This window comes from Solanum tuberosum, unplaced genomic scaffold (genome assembly GCF_000226075.1).
Source record: "Solanum tuberosum cultivar DM 1-3 516 R44 unplaced genomic scaffold, SolTub_3.0 scf00277, whole genome shotgun sequence".
In the NCBI taxonomy this organism is placed as follows: Eukaryota; Viridiplantae; Streptophyta; class Magnoliopsida; order Solanales; family Solanaceae; genus Solanum; species Solanum tuberosum.
In genome coordinates, this window is record NW_006239197.1 from 625,096 (window position 1) to 632,041 (window position 6,946).

The following is a 6,946-nucleotide window of genomic DNA, read 5'->3' on the forward strand; positions in this document are numbered from 1 at the left end:
GTGTTTCTTTCAATAAATTTCGACTGATCAAGGGAAGAGGAAGAGTTAGAGTTTGAGTTTTACCCCAACTCATACTCTCTGAGATAAATATATTTATTTTTAATTAAAGCACTAAATTTAGAGTTTAAATGTAAAGATAATTAATCAATCATAGTTTTAACTTTTAAGGGATATGAGTATTGATTGTATCTTTAATAATATATGGTACAAACTATTAAAAGTGGCAATATATGTAATCATTTGAAAGTAGAGATAATAATAAAATATGTATCTCAATTTTAAAATTTGATAGATACATGTATCTCGTATATCCTAAGCACGAAATATGACAGAGAAAGTCATTTTTTTAAAACCATCGAGAATCTTAGTAATTAGGACCTAAATTAGTGGGATTTATGAAGTTTGCCCTTTAAAAAAAAAGGAATATATCTCATCTAATATATTTAGGGAATACATATTCGACCAAACCTCCAATTAATAATGGATTCATAATCAATCGATAATAATTTATATAAAAATAATGCAAATCAATTGATATTAATCAGCTTATATAAATACTGTATGGAGGAAGTCACATGTGGTATGAAACTTTAATGAGATGCTATTCCGTGATTTATGAGATTGTTTCCATTTTTCAATTGAAATTACTGCCCATTTTCATAAAAACAAGAAAATTGAATTCCGAATTGTATAAATTATTTAAAACATGTGAAATATACAAATCGGAATACATGTAGCAATTGAAACTATAGCAACAACGCGTAATTAGGTAAACTATAGCTAAGGAGTAATAATTAAGATACTAAAATAACTATATGTGAAATTTCCCCGTTACAAAATAATCCTTTTTGATAATTTATTAGACAACTATATATTGCTTTTGTAATTATTTAAGCATTTTTCTTCAACATCATAATTCTCGTAGCCAAGCCTCCTAGATTTCAAAACACATGTAATCTTAGTTGCTACTATATTATTGTCACAATATTTTTGAAAAATTCATGATATTATCACTATTTTTCAATAATTATTGACCTATCACAAAAGCTCTTCATCATTAAGATATAAAAGATCTCAACCAATGTGAAACTAATGTAGTTGAGCTAGCTAGTGACTAAAGTTGAGTTATAAAAACTATTTTGTATCTCATTCCTATTAATTAACAATTTATTTTATCGTAGTTTCATTTAACAATTTTATATGAATGAATTTGATTGTAATACACTTAATACATGAAGTAAACTACTTCTGTATCATTCGAGAAAGTGGAGAAAAAAATATGAAAAAGTCAATAATGTATAATGTTACAAGAGAGTAACTTTGAAGATACCTGTTATTATTTGATATACAGGGGAGATCTATAGTATGATACTATATTATGTGAGTTCAGCACAATTTAATAGCTCTGGTCAATAATATATATATATATAAAAAAATAAAATATTAGGCATAAATTAATGACATTATTAAATTGAGAAGTCAATCGCAAAGTACAAAAATAGCCATAGTATGATTGGATGGTGGAAGGTAACCACGTTTGTATGTTATTATGCTCCATAGTCATCTTTCCATAACTGATTATTTAATCATTTATTTATTTTGTTATATATAATGCATTCAACCCAAATCACCACTCTATCTGCTATTTATTTTATAAAAAACTATAATCAATTTTAAAATTGTAAATATCAGGATAATAATTCTCAAAGTTCACTTTAGATGTTACTTGTTTCAATGCATCGAAATATTTTAATTTTAATTTTCTCGTTTTTTCATATAATTCTCAAAAAAGTTCATATATGGTGTGCTTGCATCACATTTATAACAATTTTCATGAAGTCTAGTTTATAAAAAATGGACCTCACAAGTGTCGGTTAATAAAAAAAAATCATACATTTTTTTCATGATAAAATAAAGTACTCTTTTGATCTTTTAAATAAAATATTATTACAAACAATAAATAAAATAATATTGCAAACGAATTAACTTTGTTTTTTTTTCCTTCGAAACTAAGACTACGATACCAAATAGTACATGCCATGGACATAGCTAAAGGTCTCTTGATCAACAATCTAATTAAATAAAAAAAAAAAAAAGATTAAATCACAATTAGTACAAAATTTTCATAAAACTTGAACAAAAATACATGAATTTTTTTCTCAACAATTCTCACACACACACACATATATATAATGAGAAAGGTACATGAAAAATTGTGTTTTACAAATTAAAATTAAATAATTCTAAAAAGAGTTATGGCAAGATATATTATAACTTGGAGTTATTTAAATATTTTATTCACTTTTAATTTTAACACGAAACAAAATTATTTCAAGTAGTTTTTTCCCACTATTAATGCACTCAATTAGTATCCAAGATTAATTAGTGTCCTTATTAAGAAAAATAAATTAAAATAAAATTGCATTAAAATAAATATTAATTTTTTTTTCCTATATATTTTATTTTAAAAGTCTTTTTCTAATTTTACTTTTCAATATATTGTAGGAATCTACATCGATTCTCCTAGTATCTATAATGATAAATTTACCTTTCACAATATATTTTAGGATTTAATTTTTTTTTCTTACCATGTATTTTAGAAGTCAATATTATAAAAATAATTAAATAATAATTCAAAAAATAATAATAAATTACTATTTTGTTTATGACAGACATTTTTAATGAAAAACCGAAAATTTAATCAACATTTCCAAATAGTTTGTTGCTAACTTGCTATCAATTGTATTTTAGATAATTATAAATATTGAAAATATATGCATAATAATTAATTAGAAATTGTCATTAAGAAATTTTTAATTAGTGCTAATAATAAATACAAAATTATTTACTTATATACTAACTAATAAGTAAGTACTAACCATAGTACCATAGTATAAGCGGCTAGAAGTTCCAAGCGCAGACGTTCATTCTGCTATTGATTGGTACTTGTCAGTTGTCACAATTAACATTTTACATCGCCTTCATTACTTCTGTTTTATCTCTTCCCAGGTATGTGTATGTATCTCCTTCATCTTTTCGGTTTACTTTCTATGTGTTCTACTGCTCTGCTTTTGGTTTGATCTCGAGTTATGTTTAATCTTGCCTCTTGCTCGAATTTTATTTATTTTCTGTGCGATTTTGGATGTATATGTGTTCGAATTGGACCTTTGTTTTTCTATATCGTTGTGTGTATGAATTGAATTTGGGGCTTTTTGCTTCTTTCGGTGTAATTTTGAGGTCCTTAGGCTTTAGGGTTGAACCTGCCTTGGGTGCAAGGACGAACTTAATCCAGGAATAGGATCTGTACATCTCGATGAAAAAGAAAGACATTTCTATTGAATTGAAGAGTTCGATACATACTAACCCTAAATTAAATGTCAAAATGAACATTAGAGCCAATTTTAAGTTATGTTTATACATTTGGCATTAATAACTTAATAGGTATTAATGAATGTTTATATAGAATCAAAACTCAACTACTTCAATCACTCTACAAAAGTGAAGGCTTTCATCTTTTAAATATATGCTATTTTTCTATTCATTTTCACGAATGATCTCCATTACAAAAAGGAATTAGAAAAATGAAGAGTAGGATCTCCAAAGTGTAATATTTGAATTACATATCTTCATCAGTACTTTCTTTTTAAAAAAAATAATAAACGGATGGGTCAAGCCCATTTATTAAGAAAAAAACACAGTACACTAAAAACCAGGCCCAATCAAGAGCCCAGTCCAAAATCTATTCTAACAAGGGAAACAAAATGAAACAAAGAGGGAACAAATTAGGAAAGGGGAAAAGGGAATCGGGTAAGCATAGTTCTCCATTGCAACCCTAACAGAGACATCTTCATCAACATTCTGTGCTCCAGCCTCGGAGACCTTCTCCAGCAGTAGTAACAACTCTGTCTACATCAAATTTGGGTGTATTTCATATCAAACGTTAACTCGTCTCACTAACGTCATGAAATCATCCCAATCGGAGACTTCTCCAACTCAATGCATTTGGTCGAAACTTCAGTCAGGTGATGGTCTCCCCCTTTTGAATATAATCGCTGGCATTTTTCTCAGTATTTACCTAATACAAACTGTGTATCATGTATCCTTTAGCTTTGACAGGTTGAGCTCATCAGGTAGCTAATACCACTGTCAAAAGCCTTAGGAAACAGCTACATCAATCTGCCTCAGGTAATCTTCGACTTCTGTGAATCATCGCATCTCCATTTTTACCATGTATCTCAGTACTTTAGCTTAGCTCTCTCCAGTCATATTGTCCACAATTGAATGAACTTAAACCGGATAAACTAAGGTTTCCTGATAATGTATCATCCATCATGTGTATAAATTCGATTCTGTAACTTTCTTATTCGTAAGTTAGGAATTTTCCTTTTGTCCATGTTTAATATAGTCTTAGCTTCTTTAGGTAAAGCCTGGAAGTCATTATAACTTATGCTATCTGTACCTGCAACAGAAAAAACAATGTTAGCCATAAAATCTGCCAGCTTGTTTCCTTCTCTCTGGTATGCTCAATGGCCACCTCCAACCCTTCCTTAAGAACTTGTGTTCTTCTTATCTCCATTGTCACCTCCCAAGGAATGTGCCACGCCCCTTCTACCATATTCTCGACAGCCAGTGAATCTGTTTCCATTATCAATGGAAATAAATTGTGATACTTACAATATTCTAGCCCAAGTCTCATAGCTACAATTTCAGCTATTAGATTGTTAGACACTCCAATCATCTTTCCTTCAGCATGTAAAAGATTGCCATGACCATCTCTAATACAGAAAGCAAAAGAACTTGGTCCAGGATTACCTTTTGAAGCCCCATCTGTATTGCACTTGTAAGTATCCACCCTAGGCATTTTCCAATAAACCACCTTACAACATATCTTAGGGGTATACTCTGTCAAATATCTTACCAATTCAGGCCAATTATTAGGTAGGTTCTGTATCCATGGATATAACTGCTTAGCCAATAGGATTAAGTTTTTGCCTATACCTCCCCTCATATTCAGATAAGACATTGAGCCACCAAATTTCAAAGTATTTCTTCTCTTCCATACTTGCCAAAAAATGAACATGGGCACAGCCATTATCACTGGCTTTAGTTTTGCAGATACTTTTGCATTCCACCATTTATACACACTATCTTTCAAATGCAAAAAAGGTCCATCCACTCCTGCTGTACCTGCAAAATATCCCCATATTGAATTGGTACTTGAACATCTTATAAATAGGTGTTCAATAGTCTCCTGAACTCCATCATCACAGCAACCACACACCACCTCATCACACATTCTATTCCTGACCAGAACTTCCCCAATAGGAAGTCTTTTTTTCCATAGCCTCCAAGTGAAGAAAGATATCTTAAAAGGAATTCCAGTATACCAGATATTCTTGAAATTTGTACTTATTCCCGCAGTTCATCACTAAAATAATAAACAGAGAAATTTAATGGTTAGGACTTCCCAATAATAGAGGGAAGTAGATGAACCCACCATAAGCTCACCCACCTTATCATTTCTGGATCATTCATTTCTCGTGATTTCTTAATTAATCTCCTTCTGTTGGTATGATCATATATAACTTTAAAAAATAAATAAAAAAAAATGATGGATTACTACAAATGTTAGCCAAACTACTCAATTAGTTTCAATCCACAAAGTTAAGTAGACGCATTTTCTTAAAATTAAAGTTTGATCTTGATGGCTCTTTACTTTATGAAAGTGTCACGTGGTCGAAACTTCAAGTAAAAGAGACATTTGGTATCCCGTGGCTTTCGTTCACTAATTCTCCCTTTCCTTTTTTGTTTTTTGCCCTTCTTTATAGTTTATAGTAAGCCCTTTAATCAACCAAAAAAACAGTTTGTTTAATAATCTTACATAACTCGAACAGACCATTAATTCATAACCATATGGTCTTCCTTAGTGATTGCAGAAAATTGCAGTTCTATATACAAGAAAGATAGGGTCAACAGGGAAACTTCAAAGATAAGATGATATTTCTGGCAAATATATGTACTTAATGAAATATATAGGAGGACATACAAGGAGATCACAAAAAAAGAAACAGAAAAAAGGAGAAGCATGATTTCACAAGATGGAAAAAACAGAAATTTTGTTGATGGTGTTCAAACTTTAAAGAAGTAAAATAAACATTTGATGAATGGGTGTACTGACAAGGAAACAATATTTTCTTCTTAGTTAGTGTACCAAGGCGAGGCGAATCTAAACCCCTTAATTAGCTAGCTTAGTTTTCCCTCTTTTCAATGTGTATCCGATTCTCCATTTCTTTTTCGCCAACACCTTTTAGCTTTCCCTTAGCTACTACTTTTTCCCCGTCCACGCTCAATCCGAGTAATTATTGTGCCTGCTCTAATTCTTGTTACCAACCACACATTGTCTAATAAAATCGAATCCTCTCATGATATGTTCCTTGCATAATCCGATTTGGGAGGATTCTTCTTCCAACTAACAAAGAGATCTTGATAGAATTGCCACATATGAATTGAGCACAATTTGCAAAGAAATAGCCCACTTGGTTCTTGAGAAGAGAGGGAAACATACTGAGATTTTCTCCAATTGTATATCACCCAAACACTTCTTTAATTATATTAATTGTCTTGCCAAGTTAAGAGAGGATTTGCGGCTTAGGTCGCAGGTTCAAGCCTCACACCACGCAAAGCGAAGCCTGGTATTTAAGTGGAGAAGGGTAGAGGGGCGGTCACAAACGGATTTCTCGGTTATAAAAAAAAAACCTTTAAATTTTTGAAATAAAACTTTGAAATTTTATACAAGTTATATAATTGCAAGTTTTTTGACTTGTAATTTCTAAACTTGCAATTTGCATGTAGTATATTTAACAATTTTGTATAATAATAATAATAAATTACCATACTAATATCCTATAATCCCCCCCCCCCCCCCCCCCCCCCCCAAAAAAAAAAA

General features: G+C 30.6%; 1 protein-coding gene across 2 annotated transcripts in view; it reads left to right on the forward strand.

Moving 5' to 3' along the window:
- The first annotated feature begins 3,772 nt into the window (after nucleotides 1-3,772).
- Nucleotides 3,773-6,946, forward strand: part of LOC102579571 (uncharacterized) — a 9,217-nt gene continuing 6,043 nt past the window's right edge. Inside the window, exons 1-2 of one of the 2 annotated variants that reach the window (XM_006358464.2) lie at nucleotides 3,773-4,022; nucleotides 4,108-4,185. The gene's annotated coding sequence lies outside the window, so the exon portion shown is untranslated. The remainder of the gene's footprint in view (nucleotides 4,023-4,107; nucleotides 4,186-6,946) is intronic. The other variant, XM_006358465.2, reaches the window with a different exon arrangement.